Below are 24,630 nucleotides of genomic sequence, written 5' to 3'. Positions count from 1 at the left end.
GCAGACGTTTAAGTTTTAGAAACCAGTGTTCTTTAAAAGAAACCCTGCTGTCTCTGGATGTCATGGTTACAGAGGAGTCATTCCTTGCCTTGGGGAGAGAGAGAAATTGAATCTAGAGACATTGCATGGATCATCTTAGCAGCATCTCCTATAATAAAAATTAAAAAATAAAAAAAGGAAAGAAGAGACACCCCACCAAAGAGGCAGTGGCCAAATTAATTGTTTTCCTGATTAACAAAATACAATTAAGCCCCAAATGCTGCTGCTCGGGGGAAGGTTATTCCCAGTTTTTTCTGGGGACCGTTCTGGCCACAGAGCAATGACAGCTTCATTCCAATCCCTGCAAAAGGGTCCCAGCGAGAAATAACACTGCAGACTCATTACAGCCACATTGTCCAATTCCTCTCCAGGGAGCCAGACCCTGCCTCAGCCAGAGGGAAACAAAAGGAGAGAGCACGCTGTCACTGGGCAGCAGTAAGGGCAGCCAAGGGGCAGCTAGAGAGCTGCGAGGGGGTGAGGGGAAAGGAGGTGGGTGAGGTGGTTGGTGGCTCTTGGAGGACGGGGACCCTAAAAGTCAAATGGCCTAGGATTGCTCCTATGGAAACCAGCCTCTCAATGATTATTTGTTTAATTAGGAAGGAAAGAAGGGTGTGAGGAAGGGAGGAAGAGATTGATATGTCTTTATGAAACTGCATAGTGGGGACACTGAAGCAAAATTCCCGGTGGTGGTGGTGGTGGTGGTGGTGGTGGTGGTAATAATAATACTTCTCACTTATTGAGCACCTACTATGTGCCAGGCCCTCTGCTAAAAGCATCTACTCCTCATTTCACCTTCCTAACAATCCTGGTCATTTTAAACGTAAGCACAGCTAAGCTCATAGAAGTTGAGTAACTTACCCAAGGTCATATCTAGGAAGCAGGTTTGCACCCAAGTCTCTCGGACTCAAACTCTCATGTTGTCGGCCAGAGTCTTAGAGGCCATTTTCCCTTAAAAGCCACCAGCCTCAGGTAACACTAACATTCACAGGGGCAGGGCTGAGGACAGCATGTCCTGAAGACACTCTCCACCCTCGTGTTGATCTCTACTGTGAAGGTGCTGAAGGTGCCTTTTTACCCATCGATACGGAGGTGGTATGGTTCGAGGCAGGATGAAAGGAAGGACTTCCCAGGACAGAGGAAGGCAAAGAAGCAGGTGAGCCAGGCAAGGAGACAGAGGTTGTGTTTCTTAATCAGTGGGGACCTGGAACATGCCGCCATCCCACCATACTCCACCCCCTCCAGCCCAGGCTCCAATCCCTTTGGCAGGAGGACCCAGTGGACATTGCTGCCCCTGTGTGCTCTCTACTCATGCAGGGCTTGCTTATCCAATGTCCTCAGCCACACAGAGAACCTCTGACAGCCAGATATGGAGCAGGTACAGCCTGCGAGGGAGGAAATGACAGAGGTTTAAATAGGCAATGACATAGAGCTAAGAACTCCGGACTCAGCGGAAGCTGCATTTCAACAGTGAAAAGGCGTCTTAAGCCACTTGACTTCATCATAGCTCTTCAGATATTTTATGCATTAAATAACAGCTAGATCTTAATGAAAACTAGTTACATAAATTTGGGGAAAACAGCAACAAAAGCACTTCTTATAACACAAGACATCAGCTCCTTTATTGTTTCATTGCTCTTGGCATGAAAGCGAGTTCCTGAGAGCAAGTACTTCAGAGAGATACATAATTCTGCTCTTTTTTTCACCTTCGCATCACGGGTGCTGACTCCAAAGATCATTTACCATCAGCAAAGAGCAATCCATTTCCCATATCCTTTTATCCCCAATCTCCTTTGTTACTGATTCAACAACACCCACTGCTAGGCTGGATGGCTCACCTTTATCCGCAGCTCTGGAAAACACGTGACTACAGAAACTACTTGAGCCACTAGATTCTAGACTCATGAAGGGACAACTGACAAAGTCATACAAGGCTCCGTATAAACTCCATTCTGATGAAGTCCAAGGAGATGTACTAACATGTGGGGGTGGAGGACGTAGGGGGGGGAGCAGTGCAGAGTTGTGACTAAAACCCATGCTCCGGAGTTGAAGTGCTCGGGCTCAGACCCCGGTTCTACATTGACTGTTTGTGGTTGAACAGTGTGAAAGCATCTTAAGCCACTTGACTTCATAGTTCCTCAGCCACTTGATGCACTGGAGAACACTCAGATCTTGATGAAAGCTAGGAACCTAGGGCCAGCCTCTTAACGCAAGCCTCAGTTTTCTCATCCACACAATGGAGACAGGGATGGGATGTGCCTCAAAGAAGTGTAGGGATGTTAAATGAAGCAAACATTGCAAAGCACTTGGCACAGAAACCACTCGATAAAAGTAAGTTATCGCTATTAGATTTTTGCTTTGATAAAAAAAAATTGAGAATAACTGGGCTAATCAGTTAGGACTGCACAAGTTTATCATTATAGTGAAATCCATGACCGTGGTCAGTGGGTAGGTTGTCCTGAATTAAGTTATAAAACTGGCTTCTGCACCGTCGCCTGCTGTGACATCACTGCACAAGAGGTGCCTCAAACGCCGTCTCACTCTGGGCCCTGCCCGGTCCCTCTCTGTGAAGTGGGTTAGGCAGCACGCTCTCTGAGGCCCTTCCAGATCTGACGCTGTGTCCAAGCGGGGAGGGGGCAGGAGGGAGGAGGATCTACACAGCCTGGATTTTCTTGGGAGGGGAAAACACTGCTCATAACTAATCACCTTACCCCTGGCTGGCCAATTGTCCTCTGATTCATATTCTCCCTCCTCTATGAGGCTGTCCCAACTTTCCTTGGTAGAATGTGAGGGGCTGCGATGATAGCATGAGGACCCCATTGCCCCCCACACACACACGGGTATGCATGCACACACCACCCAATGCATGCTAGTGCCTGATGCCCCTGTCGCACAGGGCAGGATGACTAAGTCTCCTCTGGGGGCAGGGTCTGTACCAGCTGGTGCACCCAGGAGAAGATGCTGTTAAGCCTCTCACAAATTGTCTGGAAATGGAGAGCAGCTGGATTCCTGGCAGGAAGAAGAAGAGAAAGCAAGTCTATTCCACTCCACCCCCACTTGGGCCAGTTCTACAAGCCAGGCACTGAGACCAAATTGAGGTTGATTTGGAGCCCGGGTCCAGCTGGAATGGAGGCAGGGAGGGTGAGACACAAGGGGCCCTGACCTGGGAAAGTCCCCATCCACCCCCCCCCCCCGACCACTGTTCAGCCTTATCTCCCTGCTGCAGGAGAAAAATCCAAGGATGCTCTCTCTGCCACATGAAAACACAGAAGAAGGTAGCCGCCTACAACCCAGGAAAAGAGCCCTCTCCAGGAACTGAATCAGTTGGCACCTTGACCTTAGACTTCCCAGCCTCCAGAACTATGAGAAACAAATGTCTATCGTTTAAGCCACCCAAATTTTTTAAAGAAAATAAAGAAAAGAAATGATGAGCTACCAGATTAGGAAGGTAGAACCAAGGGACAGCACTTGGTGGCTGAGTCTTGAACACAGGCTCACTGTCATTGTCAACCAGCGTCCCTGAGCCTCAGTTTCCCTAGTTGGGCCTCACACCAGCTGTTCAGGCCCTCCACTGGATGATCAGGATTGAGAGAACGTTAAGTGCAGTGTAAAGATGGTTTAGAGAACCAATCCCAAACCTCAAGATGAGGAGATCAGAAACTGCCATTTCAAAGTCATAGCACCCGGGGCAATCTGACACATGTGGTTACAGGATTTGAAGACAGACGTCTCCCCAAGGAGCTTGGCCTGCCCCATCACTCCTCTGGGGCTCCCTCAGATGGAACTTCAGACCTTCTCCACAATGCACGCCAAGCAGCTCATTAGCATCTCCTTCCATTACAGACCTCCCAGGCCTGCATTTGCTACAATCTCTCCCACTCCCCATCTCTCCAGGGGCTCTCCGGAGACCAAGGAAGGGGGCTCTCCTATACAAGATGCAAAATCGCCTGGTTCTGTTCCTTTGTTCAATAGACAAGTATTGTTGGTTTGTTTCCCCGTGTCTCCCGCAGCCACTGGGAACCCAGGGCCCTCACAATCTCTCATCCAGCAAGTGGTGAAAAGTCCAGTCCTGGAGTCCTGACTCTGGCGCCACACGTTATCTGGAGTAAAAAAATTAATCCCTCTCTGTTTCTGCATCTGCAAAATATGGACAGTATTCTCTGTCCTGCCTACTTTCAAGGAATGTTTTGAGAAGCAAAATGAAGGCATTTGGGTGGAACGTATCATTTAAATGGAAGCTGTTCATAAAAGCTTTGTAACTCTTTTATTTTGTATTACTTTGTGTGCGGTTATTTTGGAGTGAGGAGAAGACCTCATTGGGGGCCCACTATCCTATTGGAAGAAATTAATGAGCCAGAGAAAAGTAATAGGAAGGCTGTGGTGGGAAACAAAACAAACAAAAGCTCCCTCTGGAATCCAGGGACCTAGAATGGTTTCTAGAGTCTTCCTGGCTTCTCTCTCGAATGTTGCTTTCATTATAAGAGAGATAAAGGTATATAGGGGTCAACAATTTGCCCAAACAATCCCTGTAAGATCTGACCTTTGAATAAAAAGCCAAGAAAATAAGAACATATAAAGTCAAGTCTATTTCCCAAGATCGTAAGCATCTGCTAAGAAAGCACGGTTCAAGTAGTTATTAAAATCCTACTCTTTTGAGTTGTAAGCCATATGTGTCTCAAGTTAAAAGGAACTTTCAGAGAAGACATGAGGATGAGCCACTGTCACGACCATCACTTATTGAACAGCTCACGTGTTCTACAAACCTGACTTGTTCTCACGCTAAGCTTTACAACACCCTTAGAAGGCTGAGGGCATTATTAGTTAGAGCAGCACTTCTCAGGCTTAAACCTGTGCCAAAAGTACCTGGAGGGCTTTTAACACCCAGATCGCTGGGCCCCACCCCCAGCATTTATAATTCAATTGATCTAGGGTTGGGCCCAAGAATTGGTATTTCTAACAAATTACCAGATGGTGCTGACGTTGCTCCTGGGGAAACCATACTCAGAGGGCCACTGAGTTAGGGGTTCAGGAAGAGAGGCCGTTCAAATGAAATCATGTACCCAGGGTCATCTACCCACAGCCACACCATTGAAAAATACCTGTGCTGAGATTCAAAGCTAAGTCTGCTGATGCCAAATCTTGCACTAGTTCCTTGTCGCTTGGGGCCGAACTCAGTGTGAGTGAAGTGTGTGGTGCTGGCCCTGAAGTTATCTAGTGTCTAAAGCTTTCTGAAGAAGGTCTGAGGATAAGGCAAGGAAGGGATGTGGAACCAGACGTTTGAAACTTGGAAGGGGTCTGGTGGCCACTTGGGCCAAATTCTGCAGACAGGAAAAGTTTGCAGAAGTCATCCTGGATGCTTCCTTGCCATGCACAATTCCACCACTAGCCAGGTTTGGTCCTCATGGAAACCAGGCCCAAAATCCCACAAGTAGTCAACCCATTAACTTGCCATGAGGTCAACCTCTAAAACCCACACCAATACCATGTGACAGAATCCAAGCTTTAATGAATCCAACTGGTGGCTGTGACTCAGTGTCCTTGTTTATTAAAAAGGAGCATAATTCCTGTCACTTCAGGGTCCCAGGGCGACTGTGTAAACAAGTAGTTCTTAAAAATAAATACCCAGCACTAACAGCTCTTTCATGATGGGTGATGGATGAAGTCCAGCCATTATCACTGTGTTATGCATGGAGAGCATTCTGTGAACCGGAAGGTTTGCAGAGGACGTCTGCAAATGCACTCCTCGTTGTCGATACTGGCATGAGCTTTAAAAGATTCTTGGATGGAAGCATTTCCGGTAGATATTAACTCAATTCTCTCTCCTAAAATTTGATTAAAAGACGATAAAACAACAATTTTGCCTAATGGCTCGCCCATTTCAATAGCTCCGTCTCCTGGCCCCAGCCCCCCTGTGCTTGCCATCCCCAAATGCCACGCCAAGCATTCATTAAAAGCAAATTGGGTTTTTCAAATCAGTGCAACGTCTGCATATCATGTTGTTTTATCGTTACAGTTAGGCAAGTTGGCTTCTAAAGAAAATGCAAAATCATGTCAGGAGGACGTGCATCACAGAAACAGGGCAAAGGAGGCCCTGGACAGGTCAGCTGCACCTTGTACGTCACCCAGCAGGGCTACTGGAAAGGCAGCAAGAGGGAAAACGTGGCAGCATCGCTCTTGTTCTGCCCTCACTGTGGTCACAGCCCGTGACTCTGTGGGGGGTGATCCCTGGCTCTTAGGTTCCAGGCTGTACAAGGATCCTTTCATCTGTGTGTTTCTTGGGAACCTTTCCAATCTCCCCTAACAGGGAGACATCTACTTACTCTACCTGTAGGAGGCACCAGCCTGCTACTAAATCCTAGGGAGCAGTGAGCTCTCTTCATCCTGCCCCAGATGAGCGTTCAGAACTCCGGAGGCAACGTGCAGAGTCAGTCACATAGAGAGAAAGGGAAGAGCCATCATGTTCCTCAGTGACCTTTATCTAGAAGCACTACCTGATAAATGCCTTCTACATTTATTACTCCCCGAAACAGTTAATATTATTCCCTTACAAAGAGGCATGCCTCCTTCAATCAGTGAGATTTGTAGCATCCATTCTATTCCCCTTTTTTGCCATGGCTGCCAGACATCTCAACACTAATTTTAACATCCAACTGCAGTCACTTAAGTAGCCCCGATTTTCAGTATAATTATCTCGGCTCATCTTCTATATGGTTTGGAGCATTTATTTTATCTCTTATTGAACGTATGCCAGGCGTGGAGCTAACATTAACCCTCCATTTCAGCAGGGATGGAAAGGATCTTACAATGTTTTAGGGAGCTGGAAGTGGCCCAAATTCATTAATGAGCTGAACCACAGACCAATATTCCTAATCAGAATTCTTGTGGTGTTAGAATGATCCCAGAAGGGAAGTAAAAAGAGAACTCTGGTACTATCTGCTGAGTGCCCGCTCTGTCCCAGTCACCTTAAATGTCTTATTTCATTTCATTCTCACTACAACCCTCTGGAATCAGTTCAATGGGTCCCTGTAACCCACAGTTGCCTCACCAGTAATCTGGGAACAGATTTCTTATTCAAGTTCCCATGCTTAATTAGTGGAGCTGAGAAGAGACAAGATATATCTGACTTCAGAGCACATACCAGGTCACTGCTAAACTCAGTGCTTTTTTTTTTTAACCTTTTATTTTATTTTATTATTTTTTAACACTTTTTTATTATTATTAGTTTCGGGTGCACAAAACAATGTAATAGTTAGACATTTATCATTTAAATTCCACTCCTAGGTATCTATCTGGAGAAATCCAAAACTCTAATTCAAAAAAATTTATGCACCCCTATGTTTATTGCAGCGCTATACACAATAGCCAAGACATGGAAACAACCGAAATGCCCATCGGTAGATGACTGGATTAAGAAACTGTGGTACATTTATTTATACAACGGAGTATTCCGCAGTCATGAAGAAGAATGAAATCTTACCATTTGCAACAATATGGATGGACCTAGGGAACATTATGTAAGCCTCAGTGCTTTTATGTAAAACAGCGCGGCGCCCCTCTGGGAAGACACAGTCTTGCAGTGACAGAGACACTGTGGTCACGTGACTAGTGCCTAAGCTACAGAAAGGGCAAGGCCTGAGGCCCTTCCACTTCATTCTCAGAAACAGCCCTGAGCTAGGCAGACTGCTAATTCTCACCAGGTTCCTTGTTCTTGTTCTCCTCTCTCTGGGCCACAACACTGAGCCGTATTTCCCAGTCTCCAGCTTGGCCTATAAGCTCCTAAGCAGTAGTTTTTTCTCCCTCCCTCCCTCCCCTCTCTCTCTCTCTCTCTCTCTCTCTCTCTCTCTCTCTCTCTCTCTCTCTCTATATATATATATATATATATATATATATATATATATATATATCTCCATCTACTGGCTGAGTAGAACACTGAGGACCAGGGGAGGATGGAACCATGAATCGGAAGACGTCCTGAGTCCCTGGATGACTTTGTGGAGCTGAGCCCCTTCCATCGCCTTCAAACCACATTGGACTGTGATATGAATAAAAAAATGTAATTTTATTGTGTTTAGGGCCTTGAAATTTGGAGGTTATTTGTTATGGTATTTGAGTCGCCCTAATACAAGGTCAAACTATCTTGCTTCCTTTTAATGGGCTTGCCTGAAAAGATTCGAACGGCCTATGGTTAAAAAGCCGTTCAAGAGCATGGAGGCCATGGGGAGATGATTCCGTTTTCTTGTTCCTATAAGTAAACTTCTCCCCAAATCACCCCTACTTGATGTGCAACCTTCAAGAACATTACAAGTCAATCTCACTTTCCATCCAGAGTTTCTGTCATGAGTCACAGGATAGTAGGATGTTCAAGGTGAAAACAACCTCCTGAGATCAAATTCTAAAGACTTACAAAAAAAAGAAGGCCAAGATGTATGCCTTACCTGGGGTCTCACAGCCAAGGGTACAACTCAAGGCTGGTGACTGGGCCCTGGGCCCTTTGCTCTCCTTGAATGCATGGAAGCCATACTCAAACAGCTAAATAGATGCCGGCAGAGCAGCCCGACCTGGAAATGCTTGCTAGGAAAGCAGGGAGCCTGTTTGTTCCAGCAGAGGCTGCTCTGTGGATGGAGGGCCCTGGCGCCCTCTGCTGGTCGGACTTGCTATGCCCTCTGCTGCCAACCCCGTGCAGAACTCCAAATAAAGTGATGGAACTATGGCAACACTCTCAGGTGTCCGTGGCCACAATCAGTGTTCCAACCCCTTGGAGATGGTGAGCTATTCCCTGGCACGTCCCCACGTTTTCCAGTCAATAGACCCTACTTCCCGTACAAATGTAATGTCATTTCAGGCAGGACACTTGAATTGACTTCTCTTTCCCCAAACTCAGGGAGCACGGCTTCCCGAATCACATCATCCCTTCCTCCTCCTGGCTCAGTGATGCTATGGAAAGAAAGAATGTCTTTCCCCGAAGGTCCCCATCTCCTTTTTTTTTAAAACTTAGTCTCCGGTTCCCAATGAAATTAACATTTGTCCTCTCTAATTGTGTTTGCAGCAGCAGCAGACTAGAAAAGAAAGGAATCCGTGAGAAAGAGAGATAATAAAAGCTTCCATCTAAAAGACACCGGACTAGAAAATGAAGAGCGGGACGGAGAGGCCAGTGGGCTTGTGCCAGCCTCTCTGCATGCTGCTTTGAACAAAAGCATGCTGGGGACAGAGTGTGGTCTGGCGGTGGCCAGCACGCTGAACGGGGAGCCACAGAGTAATTGTAATTCTGTTCTCTATTCAAAAGGTAATTTTCTCCGAGATGAGGAAAAGCCTCTGCCTGACACTAAGCCTCAATTTCCCCAGCTCTATAAAGCAAATGACTAAATAATCGTGGAAAGTCAGAAATGACATTTCATCTCACCAGTACACTTTGCAGAGGAGCAAGCCCAGGCCCAGACCGGGAGAGAACTTGCCTAAACTCACACAGCTAAGATGTGACAGAAGTAGACTGGAGCTCAGGTTGCCAACCTCAGCCCAGAGCTCAGCCCTGCCTCCTCTCCTGTGCATAAGAAATGGAGCTCTCCACCTGCCTGGGGCAGCCCTGTCCATCAACAGAGGGACAGAACGAGCAACATTTTGGAGTACTTTAGCCACAAGATTTTAGGAATCGGCAGTTTGGGCGTGCACTGAACATTCAGTAAGGGGCTGTTTCTGGATGCTTTGGATGAGCCTGCCGCTGTTGGTCAGGGGACTCCAGATTCTAGACCATTCTACTATTAATGCCTTTTGTGGATCACGAGCCTGGTCTACTTGCTTCACAAGATTACCAGGAAAATTTGATGAGGTAATATCATCCAAATTTTTATTTTGCTTTATTTCTAGAGCGGTGACTGTCTTAGAGCGAATCTCCTCCAATTCCTTCATTCTGTTTTAGAGCCATGTTAGCAAAGCTGACCTCAGAAAAGGTACATGAACTTCAGCACTCTGCTCCCTCAGCCAGCTTGGCCCTCGTGTTGCTTGCCCCAGGCATGGGGGCCACACAGGAAGGTGAAGACCCACACACGCCTCAGGACCCAACGCATAAAAGGGGCCTCAGTGCCGCGCAGAGGCAGAGGTTGGGGTCCAGGCCGCTGCATGGGCCACAATTCTCCTTGCCTCTATGTCAGCCGCGTGTTTTCCCCAAAGCCTCCACCCACGTTGAGTCCTACTCCACACTGCAGGTATTTGGCGAAAGCCTTGGTGGTGTCCCTAAGCTCTACCACCAAGAACGGTTCACAGGCCTGTTGCTTCAGAACCCCCAGGTTGTGTTGCGGATTCTAAGGCTCTGCACCGACTCCCTGAGCCACATCTAACAGAGTTAGGCACATTTCTGCAGCCTACACTAACAGCTTCCCATGCATCTAAGATAAAATAAAATAAACTATAAATGCCTGAGCACCCCCTAAAGGGACGGACCCATGAGAGCGTCCACCCTCACCTCTCAGCACCACCTCCAACCGCCCTGCAGACGCACTGCACTGCTTTGCGTTCCTGTCAAACTCACTCCCACTCAGGGCCTTCGCACGTATTGTTCCCTCTGCCGGGAGTAATTCTCTCCCCAGTCTTTGCGTGGCTGCATCCTCTTTATTATGTAGAAAGTAATTACTTATTGAAGTATCATCACCTGCATTGTTTAGGTCCCAGGCAGCTCTTCATGGATGTCTGCCTTGGCCGTCCTAACCAATACTGCACCCCTGCCCACCAAATCCTTAAAGACCGATGTTCACTTTGTTCCCTCCCGTATCCCAGCAACGAGAACAATATCTAACCTGTCGTAGGTAGTCAATAACTGTTTGTGGAATGACTGAATGAATGACATCACCTATTTTGTTCTAAGATTCTCTTTTGTATTCATCGTTTGGGCTCAATAGTGTGGAGTGAGTGGATGCATGGACTACTGTTAGAATCCTTGAGCTGGAACCTCCATTTGGGCTGGGCACAAGGTAACTGTTTCACTCAACAAACATTATGTCCAGTCATGTGCAAGAAGCCGGGGAAATTTTTTAAAGGCATAAAACATGTACCTTCCCCCCAAGTTGCCCAGATTCCTGGAGGCAATAGAGGCATGAACACATGAATGCAAGTGTCTTAATAAGGTGTGAACAAGATGTTTTGGAGATACAAAAGCAAGAAGCCACCTCTCATGTGGGCAACCAAGAAGTCTTGAGAGAGGACGCGATGTGTGACTCCGGCCTTCACGTAAAGCTAACATAAAACAGGAGGGTGGATATGTGGAAGAACACGTTCAAAGAAGGAACAATTTCAAGATAGATGGTGTGCTGAGCAAAGAGTTCGCTGAGTGGGGAGGAAGGAGGTGAGAAGGCTCAGAGAGCTGGTTGTGGTCGGGTCACACTAAGACGTTTACATTGAGCTATAGGCCAATAGTTCCCAAACTATTCAAATAGGAACAACTTCTCCCACATTTTAAAGGGCTCCTTACAAACAAGCTGTATGAAGATCAAATATTTGTTCACAGAGAATATATACAACTTCGAAGTCCAAAAAAATATAAGGCCCATATTTTGACTCCGGAAACATAAAACGGAGATCAGCAATCATAATTTGAAGAACAAATCATTTCTCTGTGTTTCACTGGCCATCGTTTGATAAGTATACTTTTTAGGTGACTGACCAGAAAACACAAGAAACAGGTAACTGCGTTACAAACGCAAGGCTTTTCGCACAGATTTGCTTTGTATTGTATTGAGGGCAACAGCATTTACCTGTATTTTAAAATGACACATGTGTGAACAAGATATACTGACAGTCCCCAGCCCCACTTCTCCAGGGCGTCCTTTGCAAATGGGGAATGACTGCGGAAGGTAACAGGGACCATAGGAGAATGGGGAGCAGGAGCTTATTTTGATGGGTTTTGGGGGTTAGGAAGGGAACCAGCAGTTGTTAACTTGCCGGTTGGTGAAGGTTAAGACTGGAGTGAAAGGATCAGCGAGGAGGTGGCCACGGATCTCATGCCCCTTCCTTTTCCACACCCTGTCCCAGCTCTGAAACAACAAACACGTGATGTACAGTGAGCCCATCTGTGCTTTCATGCTGATTTTCAGCCACTGGAGTCCCGACCATCAGAATGAGAGAAATTCTTCAGTGACTCACATGCTGTCCTGCGGGCTGGGCCCCACACTCTTCTAAGCAACTAACATTTTGGTGAGTTTCCTTTTAGACTTTCTCCTGTGTGTTAGGATTACACTGCCACGTATCATCCCCCCACCAAACACTGCTGTGTCATAAAATACTTCCATAAAAACACGATGTTTCGTTGTCACATAAGATTCCCCTCTAACAACGTCCCGTAATTTACCATCCTTCCCTTGCTGGATGCTCAGCGAGTCTCCAATAGCTCACTTTTATAAATAGCGCTGTGACGGACATCTTTGCACATTAATCTCTGTGCACACCCCTGATTATTTCCTGGGGGCAGATTCCTAGAAGTGCGATTGCTGGGCTGTTTCCCGTTTTGATGGATTTCGCATCCCACGGCTCCCCCCTGCCTGGTGTCCTAGTGGCGAAAGATAAATACCCATGAATGAATGAACATGTGGGGGCGGGGGGCTGGGGGGTGGGGGAAGGCGCTCTGAGTAAGCACCAGATGACAAAATCCCAGGGGAGAGGAGACACTTCCCAAGGGCTCACCTGGGTGACAGGCAAGACTAGTTATTTATTCGTGGCATTTGCCTGACCCCTTCTGTCCAAAAGGGACTGACCTAGAACAAGAAGAACTAATGTATCACGTGAAGATGTCAGGGGGGGTAGGGAAGAGGATGCTGAGAACAGTGCAGGGGCTCAGCGATGCAAGAACCGTGGAGAAGGAAACAGGAAGAGCAACGGGACACTTCCTCGTCAGGTCCCCTGCCGCGGGGATGGCCAGACAAAACACAAGACGCCCACTTTCATCTGAATTGCCAATAAACAACCAGTTTTGTTTTTAGTGTAAATGTGCCCCATGCAATATTTGGGACACCCTTACACATATTTGGAAAAAAAAAATCATGGTTGATCTGAAATTGTAATTTAACAGGTATGCTGGGTTTTTATTTGCTAATTGGGCAACACTGCCTGCTGCCACCTGACTGCAGACCAGCTACAGTGGGGGAGGCGAACATGAATGAAGGTGGCATCAACTTGGCACCCAGGAAACTGAGAGCACTAATTAAAGGAGGAGAGGGTTGCAGCTTCTTATCAATGAGGGCATTGATTTGGAGGATCTCAGCTCAAGGATTCCCGCTCCCCAAAACAGCGACAGGGAGGTCCAGAGATACTGAGGTGGCTCGGATGGTAGCCTCTTTGGGGCACAGGGGTCTGTGTGCTAAGATCGCCCCGTGAAGAGACGGACGGAGCAAGCACAAATGTGGTGGGGGAAGGCAGGTCCCAGCAATTTTTCCAGGTGGGACGTGAGGGAGGCAGCTAAAAACGGGCTGACGCTACAGTCCCCCAAAAAATGATTCCCTCCCTGGCCTCACTTCTGCCAGAAAATAGCTTTATTTAAAAGAGGAGAAGGAAAAGAGGCCCTCTCTCTTTATACACATGCACACACACGCACGCACACGCACACACACACACATACACACACACACACACCACTTCCTCTGGTCGTGCCTGGGAAGTTCCTCATCCAATAGGCTCTAAATTAATAGCTTCAGGGAGATAATGGTTAGAAGCAGAGGTTTGTATGTAACCTGGGAAAACGGTCTGCTCCTCATTATATAGCTGTATATTTTTTTGTGTCCGATTATGAGCAAACAAGGTTAAATGCACACACAGACACACACAGGCAAATAGGCCTCAATTTTCTGCTCCACATCCCGCTGCCTCGAACTCACCTTGAAGGCTTTGGTTTGGTTATTTCTCCTGCATCCTTTTTTCTCCTTGTCCTATATTCCTCCTTTCTGTCTGCTGCCTTCCTACTCATTATGCTTCCCCCTTGTTTCTTTTCTTTTCTTTTCTTTTACATTTCTGTGCTTTCTTGGTTTTCTTATCATTCATTCTTTGTCTTCCCTTTGAGGCAAGAGAAGGCCCAATGAAAAATAAATTTTTAATTACTGTCAGAATGGGAAGGGGCCTCAGAAGTCATTTGCAAACAAAGAAACTGAGGCACTCAAAGGTGAAGGGACTTTGCCAAGACCACACGGTTTCTGTCACTGAGGAGGTGGTCCAATCGCCCCTCTCCCAATTCGGTTCTCTTTCCACTATATCAAATTCCTCCTCCTCAGGTTTGGCACCACTTGACAGGTCGCGCGGCCTTCTGTTGTAGGGAAAACTGTGTCCCTGAAAAAGATGTGTCCACATCCTAACCTCCCATACCTATGAATGTGACCTTATTTGCAAATAGGGTTTTAGCAGATGTAGTCAAGTTAAGATGAGGTCATATGGGAGTGGGGCGGAGGGCACTAAATCCAACGACTGGTGTTCTTATAAGAAGACCATATGAAGATACAGAGGCTGGGCCTGGGATTTCTGAGATATAAAGCAGTGCAAGACACAGTGCAGGCCTTCACAATGCTTCTGTGAGACTGAAATAAGGAAGGTTGTACTAAGAGACGGCTATAGGGGTTTCAGGCTGGCTGCCACTGCCCCAAAATCAAAGGATTTCCAAAACTAAGCTCCATCCAGAGTTTAGAAAGGGCAGCTCCCTATTTCCAGAACCAGATGCCTCTTAGACACAGCCTCTGAGGGGAAGCTGACTGTCTAGGGGGCAGGAGAGCACATTCCCAGGAGCCCACATTCGGGCATTTCTATGAGCCAGCAGCTGCTCAAGGCCTGCAAAGGCCGGCTCAGGGCTGGGTGTCCAAAGGGACAGCGCCTATTTTACCACCCACTCCTGAGTGCCCCTGAGAAACCTCTCCAGATCTGGCCTTTGCTTGACTCTGAGCAAGAGAGGCAGGGGAGGGGGCTTTGGGAGCTGTGAGGAGCGAGTCTCCAGGCCAGCTGAGACACCCCTCCTTGAACACCAGCAGACACACTGCAGCCCTGCTTTTTAGCCCTGCCTCTGGGACCTTTGGAGGCTGCTATTGGCTCCCAGAAACACCATATGGGAGTCTGCCTGGCCTGACCATGGCCGGTGGCTCCCCCAGGCCCAGAGCGGAGCTCTCCTTCCTGTGGGACCATTGCATCCCAAAGCCAACCATTGTGTCCCCAGAGCAGAAGAAGACAGGTGGTGGAACCTGCAGCTCTGGGCCCTGCTTAATCTGGGTGATTTGCCTGTTCTTGGCTCCCAGAAAATTAAAATGTCCTTTATATGTACAACAGAGACAATAATCCGCCTTAGGTTTTGAAACCAAGGTGGAATAGAATCAATTCGGCTCACTCGTCAGATGCTAATCTGACTCACTGATAATGAAGAAAGGAGAAGGGAATCAGAGGAGAAAAGCAGGTTGGTCGGTGTAGTCAGAGGATTTGCAAGGGAAGGGGAGACTTGGAATTAAAATTAAATATTAGGAGGTGGAGAAATGAAATGTGGAAAGACCAGCCAGAAAGTGATATAAGAGTTGATGGAGGGGTTGGGGGTGGGATGGGGGCGGATGACAGCTGGACTGGCTTTGGCAGAGAAGAGTTAGAAGCCGCAGAATAGCAATGCTGCAGAGCACATCTGAAATCAGATTACAGCTTCCCCTCCTGAATTAACTCTGGGGACAGTGCGGGTGGGGGTGGGGGGGCTGTGTGATGAGAACAGTGGGCATTCCATGAGCATTCCTTCTTTATTTCAGTTTCTTTTCGTTTAGCTCATGAGTTTGGGCTTTTCTGGGTGGGGAGGGAGCCTGGTAAAGCATTAAGCGTTCAAGGGGGAAAGCTGGGCAAAGAATGGGAAAAGGAACCTTCTGTGTGTGGCTCAAGAGAAAGTTCAGGATCAGGTTAGGTTGCTTTTGCCCTGTGCCTTGAATTAACAGATTCAATGTAAAAAGTGGTCCCTCCCCATGCACGCCATGGGCATCTTTTTATTCCTTGGTTCTGAGGGCTAGAAGCTCTTTCCGATGCTCTGGAGAGCTCCCAAAGCGAGATGTGCGGAATCACATAGCATCTATTTTGAGAGGCACCACCCCAAACATGCCCTCCCAATTCAATGAGACCTCATTTCGTTGTTTTCACATGATGGGGGGGGGGACAAAAAACAGAAGGTTATTTTTGGATGTAAAACCTGTCCCATTGTCAAATGATTCTAAGTGTAAGAAACTGATTCCTTCTAACTGAGCATCAGCCAGAGTCCCCATCACTCCCACCGATTGGCTGTCTGCTCCACCTTCCAGACAACAGCTGCTCCCATGCGGGAAGGCACTGCTTGTCCTATATGTTTCTCCATGTGAAATAAAACTGGGTCCCTGGACTCTTCCTTGTTGTCTTAGCTTGGGCAGCTATAACGTAGTGCCATAGACTAGGTAGCTTATAAACAACAGAAATGTTATTTCTCATAATTCCGGAGGCTACAAGTCCAAGATCAGAGAGCCAACAAGGTCAGGGTCTGGTGAGAGCCCTCTTCCGAGGTGTACACTGACATCTCCTTGTGTCCTCAGGTGATAGAAAGGGGGTGAGGGAGCTCCCTGAGGTCTCTTGTATAAGGGCACTAATCCCATTCATAAGGGCTCCACCCTCACGACTCAATGCCTCCCCCCTCCTAATACTATCACATTGGGGTTAGGATTTCAACATATACATTGGGGGCGGGGAGGACACATTTAGTCCATCCAGGATCATGCTCTCCATCCTGGTCAGCTACAGGTTGTGTCTCTTTTAAAATATGATCCCTATAACTTAATGAGATCGGTCTCCCTTCCTCCTGCCCTCCCTCCCCCCATCTCACCCTCCACACTACCACCAGCACCATCGTTACAAAATACACACCCCATCAAGTGCCTCTCCTACTCGTCAAAACCCTTCAATGGCTCCCCACTACCTACAAGAAAAATACTCCGTAGCATACCTTGTAACCCCTGCCATATCTCTGACTACTCCAGGAGCCTGACTGGGTCCCTGGTCCCATTCTTGCCCCTCCCACTCCATGATCCGGTCTCCACAGCTGGGACAATAATTATATAACTTCCATCAAATGACAGCCCCTGTTTACAGCTCACTAATGAATCCCCACTGTGCTTGAAATAAAATCCAAATTCCTCCCCAGATCCTACAAGTCCTGCATGACCTGGGCCCTGCGGCCTCTCAGTCTCCTGCACCCCTCCTACCCTCAATACCCCAGCCTCACCCCTTCTTTCAGGGCCTCACACTCGGTGACCTTTTCCTGTTGCAAACTCATCTCACATACTGTTTCCCGGCTTGGAAAGCTCTTCCCTCACTCCTGACAGCTCCTTCTCGCTGTCTTCTCATACTTCAAGGGTCATCGTGGATGCCACCTCCTCCAAGAGGCCTTCCCTGACCACCAGATGGAAAGCAGTGCCTTCTCCCCAATACACACATCGTCCTCTTTCAACCCACGGTCATTTTTCACTGTAGCACTGTATCAAATTTGGAATTTGAGGGTTGTCTAATTTCTCTATGTATCAGTTGTGTGACTCTCCCACTAGAAAGTAACCTCCACAAGAACAGACGCCATGCTGCTTTACTGATCGCGGGATACCCACTATCTAGTATCTTATACATAGAAGATGCCCAATAAACATTTATCGGGTCAGTGAAAGTCTCTGATCGCCCTATCATCTATCCTCCTGCTGCTCCTACTCATTCTCTACGATCCAGGTCAAGAATCCAGTATAAAGTCATCCCTCACTCCAATGAACAGAGGATAGCATCCCCGCACGCACGCAGAAAGCAGCAGCTGGATCCCACTCCATACCAAGCATAATGAAGGCCCTGGGAGCACCAGGGTGTGTCCGTGTACACCCCTTGCCTTCCAGGAGCCCACAGCACCGTGGAAGTGATGGACACGTAAAGAGACCATTAAAACAACATGTAGACTAGACGTCGATGACACATAGATGTATGGAATACCAGTTAGAACAAGACAAGGTGGGCACGAGCAAGGTTTAGATTAATGATAGCGCCAGGTAGCAGGCACTTCCTGGCACCTAGCAATTATCACCCAGTATTATCATTATCCGTTTGCCTCTTGATGTTCCTGGCTAGAGAGCGAGCCCGAGTCCAGGGATGCTGTCACGTAGAGCCCTGAGACCCAGGACCTTCCATTCCAAAGGAGGAACAGCGCGGAAACACACTCCCCAGGACTTCCACTCTGCCTCAGGCTGCTTTGGGCCCAGCTGCTCTCTGATCTTTGCATCGACACAAAAGACCCCCCTGAGTCAAAAATTAGTCCTCCCTGGAGAGAGCCCAGCTTTTTATTGAGTACCACCTGCCACATGGGTTAATCCAGCCCCAGATCTTTCCTTTACGGCCAACCCCATTTCCATTGCAGCTGATATCCCATCCAACCCTTCAGAACTGTTGAGAAACAAGGAGCAATAAATCGCCACACGCGAGCCCGGCCCTGGCTCACTGCCAGGGCCACCACCTCTGCCTCCACACCTCAGAAGAGAGACTGAGAAGCTGCAGATGAGGCCGAACTTCAATTAGGCCCTGCTGGCAAATTAGTCACACAGGGTGATATTTTCCAATCATGGAACATTAGCATCTTCCCTAATTATGAAACTGTGGAGCTAACATGCTTGGGAGCAAACAACACCAGGGCTCTCAGCATCTTCAGTGTGCGTGCACACATACATGCATGTGCACACACGTGCACACACATGCGTGCAAACACACACAAACACATGGAGCCACGAGACAATGGCATTTACCTCTCTTCTGATGTTGTTTAAAAGGTGACTTTGCATTTTGCTTAGAAGTCAAGAAGAAAACCACATGAAGGAAATCCCTAAACATTAGGGAGCATTTCTAAGAATTTCGCAGATGAAGGGAATTCCAGAAAACAATGGCTGTAATGCTGAGAGTATTAAACCCATCTGAGATAAAACTGTCAGCTCTTTGATTCAGGCCTGGTGGCCACAGGCACTCCCTGGGGGTTTAGATGCAATTGGTTCACATTGCCACTCACCGACTCTGTGACTCTGTGGAACACACTGTACCCGAACTCCCCTCCCTCACCTACAATATGGAAACAGCTGCCTCTCCTCACTCATTCATTCAACAAAAATTTGTTGAGTGTCTCCTCCATGCCACGCACGGCCTGAAGCCCTGGAGAAGGGTGAATAAGAAAGTGTAACACATCTGTAAACACACATGTGAACCAAGGGAATGCTCTTACAGCTCTAACATGAGGGATGCTGTGTCATGGCAGGAATATTTGGTACCCAGTGACCAGCGGGTGGGGGCTGCCTGATGAGGCCAGCATGGCGTTTCCCTGGTCGAACTGGCAGACCCAGGTCAAGGGTCTGTTCTTAGCAGCTCTCCCTGCTGGAACCTCCTAATCCCTGAGTATTAGATACATGTTGTGTCACTAGAAAGGAATGAAAGTGTACAGAGTATACAGATAAAATTAACGGGCAGGCGATGGCTCAGCTGGTTAGAGCACGAGCTCTGAACAACAGAGTTGCCGGTTCAATTCCCACATGGGCCAGTGAGCTGCGCCCTCCACAACTAAATTGAAGACAACGAGCTGCTGCTGAGCTTCTGGAGGGGCAGCCAGATGGCTCAGCTGGTTAGAGCGTGAGCTCTCAACAACAAGGTTGCTGGTTCAGTTCCGCATGGGATGGTGGGCTGTGCCCCCTGCACTAAAGATTGAAAATGGCGACTGGACTTGGAGCTGAGCTGCGCCCTCCACAACTAGATTGAAGGACAACGAGTTGGAGCTGATGGGCCCTGGAGAAACACACTGTTCCTCAATATTCCCCAATAAAAAAATTTAAATAAATAAATATAAAAAAATAAAATTAAATTAAGTAAATAAATAAGTAGATATAAGCATTTCAGTATTAAAGGTAAGGGAACTAAAGAGGGTAAATGATTTGCACATTATATTATACTCATATAGTACATATAATATATAAAAATATGTGTTTATGTGTACATATATGTGCATGTGTGTTTATAATAAGTGTATCTGTGCGTCTGTATGTTTGTATTTATATATGTGTGTGTGCCATGCATTGACATATCCATTTCCATATTCTGTTTATCTCAGAGTTCCTTTGAAAGATAAGTAAGTATATAAATTCCCCAGCAAAGGGTCTCACACACAGTGGACATCCAATAAGTACTATCTATCATTCCTCTTGCTGCCTTTATGACAATCAGAGTCGATGACAAGCCTGTCTCCTCCACGCCGCTTCATCCAGTATTGCATTTCTGAAGAACATATCTGCCCTTGCAGTTCTACTAGAATAAAGCCCCACCCCACCCCACGTCTTCATTACACCGCTGCCTGAGCCAGCCTGGTAAGGTCACCTGCCTCTTTCACAGAAGGATCCACCACGTTCTGTCCTGAAGGTGCCATGGCCAGTCTTCATTGACGGCGCAGAGACAGCCACCATCTTGCCCGCAAGCCCAGCACTGCCTTGCATCGAGCATGTGCAATACGGTTACTCCTCTGGACTTGCTCTTTGTCACGTCCTCCTTCCCCGCGTCTCACATCACCTGGTCATGCACACTCCATCAGGGCACAAGCACTTACGGGGCTCTGCGTGCGATGGAACTAGCGCTAGTGGCATTAATCTCCTGTCTGCCCACTCTCCATTGCTCTAAAGCACGCTGGCTCTGGTTGACAGCCAAGGGGCAGGACTGCTAGGCCACTGTGTGTTTGACTTATTGCTCTCTCTCCTGAGCTGCATCAGAACAAAACACCCCAGACAGAGCCCGGCCCCCTCCCAGTGGTGTCTTATCAGTCATGAAGACGTCATTGGATTGTCTCCTCTTTTTTTAATGCCACTCCTTATTGCCACAGATTGATCTGCCAGTTAAATATTTAGACATAATCATCTGCCTTTGTCATAAAACACCACTTGACTTTGAGCGATGAGCAAGGAGTCACTGAGGCTGTAGCTAGTCCCCGCCTGAGACACGGAGAGAGAGAGAAGCAGTGACAAGAGAAGAACACTACCCCCTGGGTCTGCGCATCTCTGCTAAAACCCAACCATGCCAACTTCAGCGAGTTCAGCACACCCAACCTCAGGAGCTTGAAAAGGGCTGAGAAGGGGGAGTTGGTTCCTAACTTTAGAGGGCCAAGCTCATTAGTTCTGCTCAATCAGACCCACTGACCTCTCTCTGTCAGTACAGTCCTGCCCCAGCTTTCCCAATTATCAAATGGTTTTCATGTCAGTTAGCTCATGTTATCTTCATAGTATCCCTATGAAAGCCAAAAGTGCCAGCAACATTGCACGATATCCATTATCTCATTTAATTGTCACCACAATCCCCATTAGATGGGAATTACTGTCTCAATTTACAAGGAAACCAAGGCTCACCAAGGTTAAATGAATCGTCAGCCCAAGGTCACTGAGGGAGAAAAGAGGGGTCTGGAACTACATTTCAGCTACTACCCCAATTCCCCAGGATGTGTTCTTTTCAGCAGGTGTCCTTACAAGGTCACCACCAATGTGGACCCCTCAAGTGATGCTTGATCACCTCAGCCCCAAATCCACTTTATTCCTCTGCAACTTCTGCAGAGGCTCAAGATCTTTCCTGGGAAATGGGGCTTGCTTCCTGATCATAGAAAGAGGTCACAGGCCAAAGAGACTGAACCACTCAGCTCCTGGCTTGAACATTTAAACTATAAGGTACTTTTCAGAGCAGTAACCACCAAAACTCTGGGACCCTGATCTGCATTGACTGGAAAAAAGTGAACTTCAGAATACGGAGGGTCATCAGTAACTCTTCAAGGGCAGCCTGGATGGACCTGGGGCACGGTGAGGGCAAGGTGGTCCCACGGTGGCCACACAGGACAGCATAGCATGGAGGCTCTGAGTGCTCGAGCCCACAGCACCTTAAGCCCAGTGTTTGCTCTGATGGTGAAAAGCTTGCAAAGAAAACCTTGCCTTCATCCCCATTTCAGAAACAAGCAGGTGTTCTTTCATTTAAGTAGTTGGTTGGGGGAGGGTGAGGTGGGGAGGGTCGGGGAGGGGAGGTTGGAATCATCAGAGAAGGCTGAGCTGAGTACTGCTGGGACCAAGGGCTCCAAGAAGAGAAGCATCTACTGCTGAGAGGCTCTGCAGTATACACCCAGAGGGAAGGGAATGGTTACCGAATCCTACTCTCTTACTCTCCAGACAAGAAAACTGAGGCTTCCAAAGTATCAGAAGTACCTTATAAAAGTCAACACTTGTCAGTCGCAAAAATTTCAGGTTTTCTAACTCCCAGTCCAGCACATTTATTTCTGGAAAAGCCAGCCCAGTGGCCGCCATTTTGAAAGTACCCCTTAGAACTCCCCCAAAATAACCACTAGGTAATACCATGAGGACAAGTGTGAAGGTGATACTCCTCGGTTACGAAAGGATTTTATCGGGGAAAGAACTAAAGAAAAGGAGATGGGAAATGCTAGGCAAAAGGGAAGATTAAAGGCACCAGATGGATCCGAAAAAGACCTACTCTGTGGCCTTCCCAATGTGTATGGAGACATTCTATTCTACACCTGGCAAAGAAACTTAGCAACAGCTGCCTTTAAGGACCTTCAGGTAATATCTTTGGCCAAAATATATCCTTAAGCTGGGTTTTTATTAAAATGGTGGAACAATAAAATTATAATAGTTTATGATGCAATCAGAGGGACATACCCAAAAAAGCAGAATTCAGTCATTCCAACACTAACATCACTTCCACCAACCTCTTCCTAAAACAGTCTATGGGAAACAGGATGGTTTTTCCCAGGATTGCCCGCCTGCCCAGAGTAAAGCCCCTCTGACTCTCACCTCCTCATCTATTCTTATCTACCAAGTGAGAATAAATTGAACCACCTATCACCTCTCAAAAAAATTGGCCAGGTTTTACCAGTTTTAAACAATGGACTCAGAGAAACACATACATGATCCAAACAGATTGGGCTTAAATATTCAAGCATCCCCCTTTCAGAACAACTCCGTTATAGGGAACCCTCAAGGAACGTAACAAATCCCTTTCCCAATGCACTAAGGGATCCCCAAGAGACCAAAAAGAGGTCCACCTACCACATGCCTTCTCCACACTTCACTTCAGCTCATGTACGGGAGTCATCCCTTCTGCCTACTCTGAGCTGCACCCCCACCGAGGACAGCTTCTCCCTGATTGGTCAAAGCCTGACATTCACTGAGCCATATTGTACCAGCAAGGCAGGATGTAAAGAGACGTACATTAGGAATACTTTCTGTACGGCAGTTGGACGGGTGAGTGTATTAGTTGAAACATTTTTGGTTCTAAGTCCACAATGAAGTAATTTAAGGTAGGAACAAAGGGGAGTTATTGGCTTAAGTCTTAGCTAGATCCAGAGTTCAAGATTATCACCAGGTGTCTCTCTCTCTCTCTCTCTCTCTCTCTCTCTCTCCTTCTTTTCATGTGTTGACTTCAACTTCTTGCCTATTGCCTATAGGACCTTCTTCCACGGGAGCCTCCGTGGAAGGTCAAGTGATTTGCCACTTACACAGCTCCCACTGGTGACACACAAGGAGGAGGAAGACTTCCTCTCCCAGGCCATTTGAGTTATAACTTTTACAGAATCTGAGGCACTGTGATGGGTATCAGTGCTTCTCAACATTGACTGAGTATGTGGATTCTTTCAATGTAAAAAAAAATAAAAAAGGGAACTCCACACAGAAGTAGCTATTCTCTGAGTGCTCGCTGGTTGAGAAAACATATAATGACTATACGGTACACCATGTCAGTAACAGTTTTCAATGAGTTTTAGTTAATTCATTAAAATAGCATATTTGCTTCAGCCACATCCACATTCCTTGGCCCAATCAATGCATCCATGGTTGGAGAGGGATGTAGATACTGTAATTAGCAGCCTCCACCAGAATGATAAGAAATGGAAGAGAGGCAGTTTCCCTAAACAAATGGTAGGGCCACTGCCAGGAAAAAAAAAGAGACAACTACAATAGATGTCCACATCAAAAGACATCCAGCCATTCTTGCTTTATGAGATTAGTTTTTAAAAAAGCAGACTCAGAATTTTCTACAGAACGTTTTACATTCTAGATGCAAGAACTAGGGGATAGGAAGCCAGACTTGGGCTTCTTACCCTAACTCATGTCTTCCAAACCTGATTTTTCCAGGAACCCCTGCCTTTGGAGTAATCAGGAACTTGTCCATCCACTATGCTTTTCCGTTTGACTACTGTTCCCTGTGAATATCCTTCCTTGGGCAGGAACCCTGAAGGGGAGACAACATTCCATCCAAACCCTGATGCTCTTCAACCCTCCGTGCCCCCCACTGACGACGCCCAGTCCACTCACTCCATCCTGAACTCACACTTACAAAGGCTAAATGGAAGAGATCAAGGAAGATGGGAGGAGAGACTAAAGCACAATGTGCAGTCAAGAGAGGTTGGCAGCATCTCCCCCCTGGGAGGCAGACGTCAAAAGATGAGCAATGTTAGAACTCTTCCCTTCGCCCCATACCTACTTCCACATTTGCTCCCTGGAAAGCTCTGTGTTGAGAATCTCACAGACCACAGCTGATGATGTTGGTGAGAATTGA

This window comes from Rhinolophus hipposideros (assembly GCF_964194185.1).
Source record: "Rhinolophus hipposideros genome assembly, chromosome: 25".
Taxonomy (NCBI): domain Eukaryota; kingdom Metazoa; phylum Chordata; class Mammalia; order Chiroptera; family Rhinolophidae; genus Rhinolophus; species Rhinolophus hipposideros.
Note: the sequence above shows the minus strand (reverse complement) of the source record.